Source organism: Myotis myotis, unplaced genomic scaffold, assembly GCF_014108235.1.
Source record: "Myotis myotis isolate mMyoMyo1 unplaced genomic scaffold, mMyoMyo1.p scaffold_m19_p_19, whole genome shotgun sequence".
NCBI lineage: Eukaryota > Metazoa > Chordata > Mammalia > Chiroptera > Vespertilionidae > Myotis > Myotis myotis.
Window position 1 is genome coordinate 37,330,372 of NW_023416323.1, and position 16,451 is coordinate 37,346,822.

A 16,451-nucleotide genomic window follows, 5' to 3' on the forward strand; every position below is an offset into this window, starting at 1 on the left:
GGTACCACTGCCCACCTATCGGAACGGCCACGACCTGCAACACGGACAACTCCAAATGCTGGGGAGGCTGTGGAGCCACAGGAGCCCTCCTTCGCTGCCGGTGGGAAGGCGAATGGCGCAGCCACTTGGGAAGATGGTTGGTGGCTTCTTATAAAACGAATCGCACTCTTACCATGCAATCCGGAGATCATGGCCCTTGGCATTTACCCAAAGGAGCTGAAAACTTATGTCTACACGAAAACCCACACGGTAGCAGTTTTATTCATAATCGTCAAAACTTAGAAGCGTCCTTCAGTAGGTGAATGGATCGGGAAACCGTGGTGCGCCCAGGGAATGGCATTAGTACGTAATGCTGAAAAGAAACGAGCGATGGAGCCACGAAAAGACACGGAGGGACCACAGGTGCGTAGTACTAAGTGAAAGAAGCCCATCTGAAGAGGCTGCATATGGCGTGATGCCAGCGGTGGGACATTCTGGATGAAACTATGGAAACAGTAAAAAGATGGGTGGTTGCCAGGGATGCGGGGTGGAGAGAGGGATGGACAGGAGGAGCACAGGGGCTTTTTAAGGCAGTGAAACTACTCCGTGTGATACCATCGTGACGGAGACACGCCATTATGCTTTTGTCCAAACCCACAGAATGACAACACCAAGAGTGACCCCAACATAGACGATGGACCACGAGGGACTGTGCTGTGCCGTGTCTGATGGTAACGAACGTACCGCTCTGGTGAGTGATGTGGTCAAGGGGGTGGGGCAGGGAGTATACAGGGAACCTCCGGAGGGAGAGTGGCATCTACACCTTCCCAGGCAGCGGCAGCAGCTGCAGACCTGCAGGAGACAAACTTGCCAGCCGAGGCAGTTGAGGAGGAGGAGGAGGAGGAGGAGGAGGAGGAGGAGGAGGAGGAGGAGGAGGAGGAGGAGGAGGAGGAGGAGGGACGATCGTCGGCGTGCACGCGGCACCTCAAGAATGGCTGATTTTCGAAGGCTAGTGTCCACAAGAGAAGATGCTTGGTTTTCACAAGCCACAGGTGCCGCGAAGTGCCGAAGGCTGCTGTGTGTGCAGAGCGAGGCTCTCCGGGCCTCCACTCGCCGGCAGCGAGCGCTCTGAGGACTTCCAGGGCCGTTTTGCGTTGCAGGGGACGCGTCCAGGAGGCGCCTCTGACGCCTGTGTCCTGCTCGGGAAGGATGGAAGAGATCACCAGCAGAATGAAGACAAACAAACAGCCCTAGCTGGTTTGGCTCAGTGGATAGAGCGTCGGCCTGTGGACTGAAAGGTCCCAGGTTCGATTCCAGTCAAGGGCATGTACCTTGGTTGCGGGCACATCCCCAGTAGGAGGTGTGCAGGAGGCAGCTGATCGATGTTTCTCTCCCATCAATGTTCCTAACTCTCTATCCCTCTCTGTGAAAAATCAATAAAATGTATTAAAAAAGACAAACAAAACTAGAATCAAGTGGTCGATGCAACGGCAGGACCCAGTCCAAAGACTGCATGGAAACCGAAGCAGGTGACAACTCTGCCAGGAAACAGGATAAAAAGCAACCAGGACAGCAACTGCAGGAGGAATTCAAACACCACAACCCTGTTGCTCACGGCAGCGCCATCTCCCTGGCGGAGCAGCCCGTGGGAGGATGGCTGGGATGCAGAGCGGGCTCAGGGCTCCAGCAGGACGGATGCCAGGGCTTCCCTTGGGTCTCACACGCCGGGAAAGGGAAAAGGCGGGAGACGTGTTGTGGGGCATCTGCAAGGCGGTTGGGGAAGTCCTCACGGACACACGGGCTCTATTGCTGAGCAATACGAAAGCAGCCACTCACAGCGCAGTTCTGAATGGGCTGTTATTCCTCCACCTCCACACGTGCCACAAACCCCGAAGCCAGCGTCTAAGGCACTAGAAGAAGAAGACAGAACGTGGGGGTGATACTTAAGATGCTGAGTGTTTCACAGGGGAGCTGCGTGCTCATGTAAAGTGCTCTTTACGTCTTTGTCTTTTAAATCCCCTTGCAATGAATGAAACCAGGGGAATTTCAGGGGACAGAGGTGGGGTTTGCTGCGTGACAAACGAGAGAGGCCGTGGTGGGGGCATTCCTAAAGATGGTTGACGACCCTGGTTTTCCTCCGTGAAGATACATTTGTCATAACCCAGCCACCTGGACTTGCCCCGGAGGCAGCTGTTAATAACGCTGAAACGTTAAGGTCTGGCCGAGGTTCAGGCAACTCGGACCTGTACAGTCCAGCAGGACAGGCTAGGCTCCCCGGCGCAAATACCTTGGAGAAGTAGTTTCTAGATATACACACTGGTCACTGGCCCGTCTGTGTGGTGTCCTGTGTCGTCGCCTCCCACATTGTGACATTTGATGAAGATTTTAACTTACGTGAAACTTCTAAAGCAGAACCAAAGTTCCTCTTGGGGGAAATGTCAAGACTTTAGGCTAAGAACTCTCAGAAGCTTTACCGCATGGTACAGAACACACTCTAGTCCAGCGGTTTTCAACCTGTGGGTCGCGACCCCTTTGTGGGCCGAACGACCCTTTCACAGGGGTCACCCAAGACCATCGGAAAACACATATAGAATCACATATTGTTTTTGTGATGAATCACTATGCTTTCATTATGTTCAATGTGTAACAATGAAATTGGGGGTCACCACAACATGAGGAACTGTATTAAAGGGTCATGACATTAGGAAGGTTGAGAACCACTGCTCTATTCAAATGTTAAGCCCGGCTGGTGTGGCTCAGTGGTTGAGCGTCGGCCTATGAACCAGGAGGTCACGGTTCAATTCCCAGTCAGGGCACATGCCAGGCTTGCAGGCTCAATCCCCAGTGGGGGGCATGCAGGAGGCAGCCAACTGATAATTCTCTCTGGCCATTGATGTTTCTATCTCTTTCTCCTCTCCGCTCCTCTCTGAAATCAATAAAAAAATATTTTTAAAAAAAGACTTAGAGAGTATATAGGAGAATGTTCTTGTTCCAAGAGATGCTAAAGTATTTAAGGGTGAAGGTCATGATGCCCTTAGGAAACTTCAAAGAGTTCATGTTCAGAGGAAATGTGTATGTGTAGATGAATGTGTAGGTGTATTGTGTACATATGTACATACATATAGGCATATGTGCATGCATATTGTATAACCTGTGCACATGTATGCCTATGTGCACATTATGTGTACATGCACGCATATATTGGACATGTGCGTACATGTGTGTGTGGGTATATTAATATCCCATAGAGAGAAAGGGAGAGACAAAACAAATATGAAAGATATTAACAGTGCTGCAGGTAGGTGGTGGCTGTGATCACTCAACTACTCCAACAACTTTTGTTTAAAAATGTTCCCTAACGAGCCCTAACCGGTTTGGCTCAGTGGATAGAGCGTTAGCCTGCGGACTGAAGGGTCGAAGGTTTGATTCCAGTCAAGGGCATGTACCTTGGTTGCGGGCACATCCCCAGTCGGGGGCGTGCAGGAGGCAGCTGATCGATGTTTCTCTCACCGATGTTTCTCACTCTCTATCCCTCTCCCTGCCTCTCTGTAAAAATATCAATAATATATATAAATGTTCCCTAATGAAAACATGGGGAGAAAAGAGGAAACATTTCTGAATGTGGAAGTCCTCTTTGAAGAGTGGGCTGTGTTGGGAGGACTGCAAATGCAGAGAACTGGTCTATGGCTCTTTGCCTGAAATGGGGGTTTCTTACAAGGGGCCCTCCAGGGCTGAGGCCCTCCATGGGGTAGGCTCCGGAGCTTCCCCCCCGGAGAGCGCCCGCGTCCCCAGCGACTCCCAGGGCCCTAGGCCCTTCCTGCTGCCTCGGTCTCTGCCACCATCACCCCTTCCCCTGGGTGAGCCACAGTGTCACCGGCCGACCTCTGCTCCCCAGGGCCCTGGGCCCCCCTGCAGCTGGACAAGAGGCAAGCACAGCGTTCGGGCGCCCTGAGCTCCCCGGCAGGATGCAGGGGCAGCTTTCAAAGAAAGGAAAGGGGAGTTCCTCTTGGCGAAGGCGGGGAAGCACCGGCAGGTGCCCCTGAAGGGGATGTTTCGCCTGCACATGCTCGATGCGGCGGGAACGTTCTGTGCTCGCTGCGATTCGAGGGAAGCTCCCCAAACAGGTCCTCTTTCCCCCAGACTTCCTTCTCCTTTTGTTTAAATTCTTTTTTTTAATTAAAAAGGATAGAGCCCTAGCCAGTTTGGCTCAGTGGATAGAGCATCAGCCTGAGGGCTGAAGGGTCCAGGGTTCGATTCCAGTCAAGGGCACGTACCTCGGCTGCAGGCTCACCCCGAGTGTGGGAGGCAACCAATCGATGTGTCTCTCTCACATCGATGTTTCTCTCTCTGTCTCTCCCCCTCCCTTCCACTCTCTAAAAATCAGTGGAAAAATATCTTCCAGTGAAGACCAAAAAAAAAAAAAAAAAAGTCTATAAAGGTGGAATCAACCAAATGTCCATTGGCAGAGGAATAGATTTTAAAAACGTGGTCAATCCATGCAACGGCCTATTACTCAGCCTGAAAAAGGAAGAAACGCTGACACAGCCGACAGCATGGATGAACCTGGAGACCATCATGCTGAGAGAAATAAGCCCCATGCAAAGACAGATCCTGTGTGATTCCACCTCCATGAGGTCCCTAGGGTCATGGAGTCCATAGAGACAGCAGAATGGTGGGTGCCGGGGGCTGGGGGCGGGAAATGGGGGGGTTCGTGCTTCCTGGGGACAGAGTTTCAGCTTGGGAAGATGGAAAAGCTCTGGGGATGGATGGCGGTGATGGCTGCACCGCAGTGTGAAAGCGCTCAGTGCCGCTGAACTGTACTTAGAAATGGTCGAAACGGTCCATTGTGTTATGTATGTATTTCACCACAATAAAAATGTACTTAGTTACGTATGAACGCGCATTTACACACATGCACAGCGTATAGCTGGAAAGAGACACAGCTGGCCGCATTGTGACCCCTGAGGAAGGAAACAGGGTAAGGGGGGCGGGGAGGGGAGGTCATCAGAGGAGGGGAGACTTAGTTTCCACCAAATAAATACCCTTCGGTCGGATGTGACCTTTTTCCACGCACATAACAGGCCTATTCAAAGGGATAAAATGTGAATTTCACGCAGCACAAAAAGGGGGGGCTGGAAAGGCATGGTCCCGCCTCTGACCGACCTCCCCCCCCCCCCCGGCCCCCTGCAACCCTGTTTCATTTCCCTGCCTCGGAGGCAAACAGGCTTAAGGATTTCTCCTTCAGAACAGTCTATGCCAGTAGTTCTCAACCTTCTGGCCCTTTAAATACAGTTCCTCATGTGGTGACCCAACCATAACATTATTGTCGTTGCTACTTCATCACTGTCATGTTGCTACGGTGATGCATCGTCATGTAAATATCTGATCTGCAGGATGGTCTGAGGCGACCCCTGTGAAAGGGCCGTTCGACCGCCAAAGGGGTCGCGACCCACAGGTTGAGAACCGCTGGTCTATGCATCTGCAAGCGCACCTGTGAAGGTGTTCCTTTGAGAGACATGGAAGAAAAGGAGAGACAAGGAAAGAGGAAGGGAGCGAGGGAGGGCGGGGGCGGGCAGCACGTAGCTCATACTGCTTTGTACCGTGTGTTTTTTTTACTTGGGATCGGTTCCCTAAACCGATGTTTAGCTCCATAGCTCCCAGTGGCCTGTGCTTTTCCACTGCACGGGCGGGCGAGTTGTGCGCGGCCAGTCCCTGCTGATGGACACTTTGGGTGTTTCCCCAGGCCTTCAATCATGGCGATAACCCTCCTCTAGCACAGCCCCTGGGGAGGGCGTCCGGTGGGCCAATTCCTAGAAGTAGAGAGTCTGGGCTTTTGCAAAGAGAAAGTCCCGCTCAGAGCAGCTGCCTTAGGGCTTCCTCTTTTCAGCAAAGTTAGGGGGACCCCCGGGGAGAGGGCTCGCATGGGCCCCTGATTTCTCTCTGAGCATCTGGCTGGGAGCCTTCCCGAAGCCTCCCGGGAGCATCCTGCCATCTGTGTCCTTGGGTGGGAGCAGGTCAGCACCCCCTCTTGTCCCAGGAGCTGGAGAGAAGGATGAGCGCATTTATCCTGGCGCCTGATGCAGGGCTGGCAAGTCTGGACCCTGTGAGTGAGGAGGGAGGCAAGAGAGGGCCGGGAGGCCAGGTCTTCGAAGCTGAGTCCAGACCACCACCTGGGCCAGACAAGTAGACTGACTGTGAGGCAATTGGGAAATCCTGGGCTGGATGGGAAGAGAGGGGTGGAGAGGAAGAAGGAAACAATGGGAGAGACTAAATGGCTACAATGACAACCACCACGATAATAATGATGATGATGAAGAAAAAGGAAGGAGGAGGAGGAGGAGGAGGAGGAGGAGGAGGAGGAGGAGGAGGAGGAGGAGGAGGAGGAGGAGAGGAAGAAGAAGAAGAAGAAGAAGAAGAAGAAGAAGAAGGAGGAGGAGGAGGAGGAGGAGGAGGAGGAGGAGGAGGAGGAGGAGGAGGAGGCACCCATGCTAGACCTGTGTCTTGTATTTTATGTTCGCTATCTCATCATCTCCCGCAGCAACACTTAGAAGAGACCGCCATCATCATCCCCATTTCACAGACAAGGAAACTGAGGCTCAGAGAGAGTTCACAGCTAGCAAGTGGTGGGGCCCGAATTTGTGCTCAGATCTGACGCCAGAGCCCAGCTGTGTTCTAACAGCTCCCTGCCCTCTGATTAGGAACAGAGGCGCACGTGGGAGTGACGAGCCATGTGTGGCCTCCATCTCAGCAGGGGCCAGCCTGAGCAACGGTCCCCTGGGATGAGGAACCAAGGCCCAGAGAACGGAAGCCAGCTGGTGGGGCCACACAGAGGACTCTGTATTTGACCCCAAGTTGTTGGTCTTTGCTCATAAATGGAGATGTAACTCACATGCTGCAAAGCTCGCCTCTTCAGAGGATGTGATTCAGTGGTTTTTAATATATTCACAAGGTATCTGACCATCACTGCTAATTCCAAAGTCTTTTCATCCCCCGCCCCCATCAGCAGTCACTCTTGATTTCCTCCTATTTCAAGCCCCTGACAACCCCTCATCTCCTTTCTGTCTCTGGGAGGTTGCCTTCCGTGGACATTTCCATATAACCCTGCATCGTGTGGCCTTTTGTGACTGTCTCCTTCCACTTCGCCCACGTTTTCAAGGCCATAGCGCGCATCAGTGCGTCATTCCTTTGTCAGGCTCCTTTCCACTCCTGTGCAGCCATCTTCACACGCCCAGGGTCACCCCTCCCCCATGGACAGTCTTAGCTCCCGGCTCATAGTCATTCTCTCCCATGTGATTCTGTGACATTCACGGCGACAGCCATCGCCCCCTCTCAGCTCCCTGACTCCCTCTGCTCCTGTGAACGTGTCCTCCACCTACCTCAGCCCCTCACACCCTAGACCACCTCATTACCAGGAACCACACTTGCATAATCTCGGCTTCCAACCCCCGATTTCCAACCCCCACCATCTATCCTCCCAGCTCTTTATCTTGAGCATCCAATTCCAATCGTCCTTCCATCCCACCCAGACTGATCCTGCCCCCTTTCCCTGTCCCTTGCTCTTCCCTCAGGCCCTTACTTCTCTCCTTATTCGTGTCAATACCCTCAACTCTCTTGCCCAAATAACATCAGTTCCCATTCTTCTTGCTATTTCCTGACAAAAACACAACCGGGCCAGAACCCAACGCCTCACTCACTGCCCCTGCAAGGTGCACACGGCTGGAGAGAAGCCCCCGTCAGGCCACGTGAAAATGCGAGGTCACCAATGGTCCTTCCGGCTGCCTGAAGGTCTTGCTATGCTGCCCTGGCTGTCTGCTCTCTCACTGTCCTAAACCATCTCATTCTTCCTCCCCTCCCCTCCACCTTCACCCCTGCTCCCTGACCCTCACGCTCAGCTGATGACGGTGACTCCTGTTTCCCTGAGAAAACAGAAGTTTGCAGAAGATCACACCCGCAACAACCACCTCATCTACCCACGGCACGCCTCCGCCTCTCTCCTGACTAATCCCCTCTCCTCCTCAAGGCCCTTACTCCTCCGTTCTCCGGTTTCTTTCCTGCATCATCGACGTGTCCCCCTCTCTACTGTGTCACTCTCGTCTGCATGGGACTTGCTGTCCTTTCTCCCGTCTTAAGGAGACAGTGCCTCGACCCCACCTCTGCCTCTGCTACTGCACCTTTGCAGGAAAACTCCGAAGGACTGTCTATGCTTGCTGTCTCCGATGCCTCTGCTCCTTTGGAATCCCCTGTGACGATAGATTCACGGCAGGAGGATCCCTTCAGAGGGGGAGGAGGAGATGAAACACTGGGCCCATTGACAGAGGTATAAGAAGATAGTTTGGATTTCTGTGGGTTTGGAAAATTTATTAAATTCATGAAGGATAGTAAAGATCTTCTGGCCTGGCCGGCATGGCTCAGTGGTTGAGCGTTGACCTATGAACCAGGAGGTCACGGTTAGATGCCGGGTTGCGGGCTGCTCGATCCCCAGTAGCCCTCTCCCTTCTCTCTGAAAGCAATAAAGAAGATATTTCAAAGATCTCCTATAGTTTAAAAAAACACAAAACCCTACCGGTAAAATCAGGTAAGCTAACCAGATGCTGTAACAAACCAGCTCAGACATAAGAGTTTATTTCTCACCAGGTGAAGTCCACCAGGGGCGCTTCCGACCAATGGGCACCTTTCCGGTGAGATTCAGGGACCCCTTCCATCTGGGGCTCTGCTGCTATTGACAGGTCACTGTGCTCACTCACAGGAAGCCAAGGAGGGGAAGATGGAGCAGGGCCAGGGGCCCGGGAGGCTTTTATGGTCCAGGTCTGGAAATTGAGTGCACGAGTCCTGCTCACATCTCAGTGACCAGATTCAGACACATGGCCTCCCCTGGCCGCAGGGAAGGCTGGGAAACGTTCTCTAACCGAGTGTCCAAGGAGAAGGGGGACACAGGCTTGAAGAGGAGCCAGCCAGTCTTTGAGAGGCATGGGCGTCCGCCAAGGAGCGGTGGCCAGGCCAGGACAGGATTTATCCAAACGAGGAGCTCGCTCTGGCCTGGACTCCGAGAGCAAGTCCCAGTATGAAATCATAACTGCTCTTTTCCGAGAAGAAGTCCCTTAGGATAGCAAGGAACCCGGCACCTTCCATTGATCCCTTCGGCCACGTGGCCTGGCTCCCGGGTTTCCCGTGTGCTGTGTCCGTGTGCCCCGAACAAGAGGCGTGTGAAAGCCTGCTGGCAGAGGGTGCCTCGCGTGGCTTGTGCCTGTGTCAGACACTGGGACTCTGGCACCTGGGCCTCCAAGCCTCGTGTCCCTGGGACCCGGGCTCCAGTTCTGTGAAATGGCGATTGGTGGTACTTGCCCCTCCCAGGGTGTTTGGGGATCAAAGACTTTCTCATTCCCTATTCCAAATAGCCTTCCCATGATCATCCCGATAGACGGAAAAAGAATTTGACAGAATCTAACATCCTCTCATGATAGAAAACACAACAACTAAAGATAGAAGGGAATTTCCTTAATCTGACAAAGGGCATCTAGGAAAAACCCACAGCTGACACCATAATTAGTGATGAAGAACTAGACTTTCCCCCTAAGATCAGGAAGAAGAGAGGGATTTCTGCTCTGGCCACTTTTATTCAACCTTTTATGGGAGGTTCTAGCCCAGAAATGAAGCAACAAAGAGAAATAAAAGGCATTCAGATAAAAAAACAAGATAATAAAAAATGAAGTAATCGATCCCTATTTGCAGATGACGTGATGTCATATGCAGAAAATCCTAAAGGAACTACAAAAAAAATGCTAAAAAATAATAGTAGTACAATAAGATTGCAGGCTAAAAGATCAATATACAAAATCAACTGTATTTTTGCATACTACTTACAAACAATCTAAAAATAAAATTAGGTAGACAATTTCATTCACAACAGTGCCAAAAGAACAGAATACTTTGAAACAAATGTAACCAACACAGTGCAAGATTTGTACAGTAAAAATTCTATGTCTTTACCAAGAGAAATTAAAGAAATCAAAATAAATAGGAAGACATTCTCTGTCTATGGATTGGAAGACTCATTGTCTATAGGGAATTTCTCTTCCATTTGATCCATAGGTGCAACTCAATTCTTAGCAACATCCAAGCAGGCTTGTGTCTGTGTGTGTGTGTGTGTGTGTGTGTGTATGCGTGCATGCGCACGCGTGTGCGCAGAAATTGACTAGTTGTTTCTAAAATTTATATTAAAAGAAAAGGTCCTAGAATAGCAAAAACGATCTTGAAAAAGAATAACAAAGTTAGAGGACACAACTTCCCAATTTCAAACTTACTATAAACCTATAGTAATAGAGGATGGGACTGAATAAGAATAGACATATAGATCAGTGGGACAGAATTGAGACAAATCCTTACCTTTATGGCCAATTGATTTTTTCAACAAAGGAGCCAAGGTAATTCAATGGAAAAAGAATAGGGTTTTTCCCCCAATAAATAGTGGTGGGAAAACTGGGTACCCACATACAATAGAATAAAGTTGGATCCCATCCATCACACCAGTCACAAAATTAAGTGGATCAGAGACCTAAATGTAAAGTTAAATCTACAAAACTCGGGAGAAAATATTTAATTTTGCAGCTATGACAGCAAATACACAATCCATAAAAAATTAATAAATTGAATTTCATAAAAATTTAAAACTTTAGGTATCACCATTAAGAAAATCTAATCACTAGAAAATATTTGCAAATTCTAGATCTGCTTAGAGATGTGTACCTAAAAATATAAAACACTTACAACTCAACAAGACAAATAATCCAATTTAAAAGTAGGCAAAGTAGCTGAATAGATATTTCACTAGAGGAGGCACATGAACTTCCAATGAGCACATGATAAAATGTTCAACGTTTTTAGTCATTAGAGAAAAGGAAAACACAATAAGATACTATCTCAAACCACAAAAAGGACTATAATAAACACACACACACAATAACAGCTGGTAGCAAGGATGAAACTACTAGACCCTTCATAAATTGATGCTAGAAATGCAAAATGGTGCATCCACTTTGGAAAAGCTTGGCAGTTTCTTAAGAAGGAAAGCATAACATTTTTACATGACCCAGCAGTTGCACTTCTAGGGACATTTACCCAAGAGAAAAGAAAACATTTGTCCACACAAAGACTTAAATATGAATATTCATAGCAGCATAATTCATAATAGCAAAAAGTGGAAACAACCAGATGTCCGCCCATGGATGGATGAAAAAACAAAATGTAGCATGCCCATACAATGCCCTTGTTATCCAGCCATAAAAAGGAATGAAGTGCTGATACCTGCATGGATGAACCGCTGAAACACTGGGCTAAGCAAAGGGAGCCAGACATAAAGGGTCACATGTTGGGTGGTTCCGTGTGGATGAAATTTCCAGAAAAGGCAAATCTATAGAGAAGGTGATTCATTTAATGGTGGTGATGGTTGCATCACTCTTTTTGGTACATTTACTAAAAATTACTGAGCTGTATGCTTAACAATAAAATAAAAAGACCCGGCTAAAACAAAACCAAACAAAAAGAATATGCAAAGTATGGTATTTACTCATCCTACATTTGATAGACGTTTGCAGTTTGGAGCTGTTATAAATGCTGCGAACATGGACGTTCTTCTAGACGTCTTTTGTTAGGCACGTTTCTCTGAGGTGTGTATCTTAGAGTAGAATTTCTGGGTCATGCATACATTCTGCTTTCGTAAATACTGCTAAAGACTTTTCCCAGATGTACAATGTACCGATGTACATCTCCATCGGCAGTGCATGGAATTTCCAGCTGTTCTCAGGCATTGTCTCATTTTCTTTTTAGCCATCCTGATGGGTGCATATAGGTGCCTCATTATTTCCATTTGCATGCCCCTGGTGACTAAGGCAATTGAACACCCCTTCAAGTTGGCTTTGTTTTGTGTTTTGGCCACTTGAAAATCCTCTTAGTGAAAGTTGGGTTCAAGAATGTCTGACCTTTCTGGGCCCCCTTACATAGTCTGTTTTCTTATTGAATTTTTTAAGGAGTTTTTTTGTGTGTTTTTTTTTTTACATATTCTGGACCAGAGTTTTTAAATTCCACTCTTTGACTTGACTTTTCACTTTCTCAGCAGTGTCTTTTGATGAACACAAATTTTAGCTTTCATGTGGTCTGATTTATCAAACGTTTTTTCATGGAGGGTTTCCTTTATGAACTCTAATCCCCATTGCGATGTTGGAGGTGGGGTCTCTGGGAGGTAATTAGGCCCTGAGGATGGAGCCCCGTGAATGGGATTAGTGCCCTTATAAGGAGCCAGAGCGCCCGCTCACTCCCTCCTTTCGCCCTGCGAGGATTCAACTAAGTCTGTAGCCTACCACCCGGAAGAGTGTCCTCACCTGAACCTGACCATACTGACACCGTGAACTTGGACTTCCAGCCTCCAGGACAGTGAGAAATGTGTTTTAGCTGTTGATAAGCCAGCCAGTATTTGTCATAGCAACCGGAGATGACTAAGATAACATGTTATACTGATTTCAAAGATAAACTTAGGTGTACTTGTTTCTTTTAAAAAAAATAAACCAATTTGAAATTAAGTCACTACTCACTTGGAAAGACAGTTGCCGGGAAAGCACCCATCTTGGAGAACACGTTGGGGTGCCAGCCCCTCCCCCAAGACCCCTGACAGGGAGAAGAGAGCAGTGAGCAGGGGCCATGCCCAGGGAGGGGTGTGAGGAGGTGGGAGCCACGGCTGACCTGGGAGACGGCAGCAGCAGCAGCCACAGAGAAAACTCCACCCAGAGAGAAGCCGCGTCCCAGAGGTCGGCAGAGCGCCTGGCATCAGGAGCAGGAGCCCCTGTTCTGAGAGCAGAGGACCCCCATGGGTCCCTAAACACAGTTCCATCTCCTCAAGTCCTGGTTCCCACGTGTCCCTGTCACGTATCCCACCCCAGCCATGAGCACATCTTGCCCCTCAAAGACAGGGGCTCACATGGGGCTCTTCCACTGACCTTTAGTCACCTTGGGAAGGTGGCTGCCTCTTCTGGCTCCATACGGCCAGGCGGGTCAAGCTGGGCCGGTGACTCTGAGCTCCTCCCTGCCTGCCCCTAACCAGAGTTGGGGGCTGAGCTGCTCCAGGAAGCCCCAGCTGCTCCACCCTCCTCCTGCCCTCCAACCCCAGTGGTTTCTGGACATTCCATGTCCCCGCGTGGGAGGCCTGGGTCAATCCTTTGTGTCACAAATGGCCATAAATCTGTGACCTCCCTCTCCAGCTGACTGCCCTGCAAGAGGGCCACTGCGTGGGGTGGGGTGTCGCTCTGCTCTGTCTAGAGTGGCCCCCCTTTCTATACTTCCACCTCCCCCTCTTCTCTTTTGTCCTAATTCCTGGATCCCAATACTACAGCTGGGATTTTCCAAAAGCTCCACTCGCTAGTCCTATTCCCAGAACCCACCCCCCTCTCCAGGCCACCCTTCCGGGGTCTCAGATACAGAGTGAGGTGGGGGGAGGGGTCTTGGAGCCCCAAAGAGCAGGGTGGAGCCAAGTGCAGAAGAGAGAGCACTGGACCCCACTGGGACGCTCCTGGACCAATGATGATGTCAACAGCAGCAGTTGGTCATTGCGGGCCTAGCTGTCTTATGTGGATTAATTTATTTAAATGCTCACAAAAGTCCTTTTAGGTGGGAACAATTCCCCCCCCCCCCCCCCATTTTAGAGAGAAGAAAACCAGACCAAGAGCTTAGGATGCTTACCAAGGCCCACAGCTGTGAGAGAGCCCAGATTCAGACCTAAAGAGTCTGATTCCAAGATCTAGGCTCTCATCTCCTCCATTCGCCTGCCTCTCACAGTCCCTGGGCAAGACCCCGCCGCTGAGCTTCTGGTCATGCTGTTCCCTCCTGCTGGAAAGCTCTTCCTCACCCTCCACCTGGCCCGGTGCGTCCTTCCAGGCCCACCCCAGTGCTTTCCCGGATGTACTCGCCTCCCCCCACCAAACAGAATCCCAGGCATCGCCCTCTGGCCACCAGGCTGCCACTTCTTCCTCCGTGGAGGGGCCACACCGTGCTGTCTTTGCCCAGTCGTGACCTCACTGCACACCGAGCCACAGCCATTTCCCGGCAGGCCCTGGGCCTGGCCCATATCATGGTGCTGCCAGCCTCGAGCACACAGCAGCTCTGCAAGAGCTGTTCCTGGTTCCGGCCTCCGACTTCCTGTGCCACTTAGATAGACGCCTGCCCCGCTCCGGCCTCAGTTTCCCCATCTCCAGAGTTCCCAGGCATGAGAGTCTCCTCTGACCGCCGAAAGCCCCATCTGTCCCCGCCCAGGGAAATCACCCAGGACCTTCCCTCCACACCCAGTTGGTGGGAGAGAGACTGGGAGCTGCCGGCGATGCCAGCCAAGGGCCTGGGATCTGCAGCTGGACTTGGACTGCCGGGCGGAAGGTGTGAGTCACCTTCCTGAAGGAGGAAGACGGTTGGCTGCTCTGCCTTCGTTGCTGCGGGGCCAGGAACAGTCCTGAACCCTGTATCCCAACCTCCCCTCTTCCTGCCAGCCCCGAGGAGCAGGGTCATCAAGTAGCAGCATCCTATTGAGGATAACAATTGCTATGAAGTATTAACGTCATCACCCTCCTTCCTAGGGCTACACGTCCCCACACCAAGGAGCAGAGCAGTGGTGGTTAAAACGACAGCCTGGTGCCTGGCTGGTGTGGCTCAGTGGTTGAGCATCAACCTATGAACCAGGAGGCCACAGTTTGACTCCCAGTCAGGGCCCAGGCCCAGGTTGTGGGCCTGATCCCCAGTAGGGGGCCTGTAAGAGGCAGCTGATCCATGATTCTCTCTCATCATTGATGTTTCTATCTCTTTCTCCCTCTCCCTTCCCCTCTGAAATCAATAAAAATACATTTTAAAAATAAAGATACATGAATAGAGGAAGGTCCCACTGCCTGGTCGCCAAAGAGAGAGAGGAGGGATGGAGGCTGACTCGGTCCCCAATGGCCCATGAGTTCGTCGGTCGTGCCTATGCATACAGCCTCCAGGGAACCCCGAAAGAGGAGAGTTTGAGGAGTCTCCGCATTGGGAACCAGAATGCCTCCACCCACCTCTGTGCTCAGCCCCAACTCCATGGAACAGAAGCCCCTCTGTTCTGGACCCCACCCTCTGTATCTCTTCAGCGCGGTGTCGATTTGGGCCCTGTCATATCCTCTGTAATAAACTGGTAACCTAGAAAAATAAATTAGGTAGCAGTGACTGCGGTGTTCCTCTGAACACCCTGAGTTCAAAGGGAGACTTCCTGCTGGCCGGGGCGGCGGGGGGGGGCAGGGGGGGGGGGAGGACGGAAAGACATATAAGGTTTGAAAAGCCAAGCCTGTGCTGAAAGGCACAGAAAGGGAAATGAAATCCTTCTCCCTCCCTAGCCAGAAATAACCTCTGATAAGAGCATTTGTGACTCACTGGGAAAGGGCCCGGGCTAGGAAAACAAACATCAAAGGAAGGACAACACGCAGGTATGTGAAAGGCAAGTTTCCATGCAGTTTAACCCTGTCGGCTGCGAGGAGCTGTTTCTGCAGGTGATTTCCGTCCTGTGTCTCTGGGCTCCATTCTCCTTGGCCAGGAATGCAGACCAGGCCGCAGCAGCCTGTCCTCCTGAAGTTAGGCAGCGACATTCCCCCCCCCACCCCCACCCCCACCCCTCAGCCTGCCCAGACTCAGCCCTGTGCCCTGGCAAACAACCCCGCGCCCTGGCCCCTGGCCATATCCACCGCGGGCATCTGTCAGAACCATGGGCATCGGCCCAGGCTGAGAAACGCGGCGAGGGCGTCCAGGGCACACATGCCTGTTTTGAATCTCTCGTTCACGATCAGTGTCACACATGCTCATGATTAGAAATGCCAGGACCCCGGAGAGCGGGAACGCCTTTCTCAGTCCCTCTCCCCAGGTGATGGCACTGAGTTCCTTCAGCAAAGCAGACGCCTGACCCCCAAAGTACTGCGTCGGGCTCTCTCCTGTTTATGGCGAGCTTGATAACCCGAGACACTTGCTCTGTGCACCTGCTGAAACCTCCGGAACGAAGGAGGCGTCGGCAATGCTCTCTCTCTCTTTTCGTTTTGAATCCTCGCCTGAGGATATGTTCTCCATTGATTTCTAGAGAGAGTGGAAGGGATGAGGGGACGGGGGAGGGGGGAGAGAAACGACTGAGACACATGGATCAGTCGCCTCCCGCAAGCGGCCCTACCAGGGCTGAGCAACCTGCGACCGAGATGCGATGCGAGGCCTGTCCCTTGCTGAGGTTCCCAGGACTAAAAACGTAGCTGTGCTTTTCAGGCTTCGGACCCAGGAGCCACAAAAGGGAGGGCGGCGAACCGCTGCGAAGTCAGAAAGCTAGAGCGCACCCAGAGTTCAGAGGGAAACGGGGCTATTTGAGGATGAGAGAATTTCCAGAGGAAATACTGGAATTCTGGTTCTGTGTCGGAGGGAAAGGCCTGCGGTCGTTGGCTCCAGCC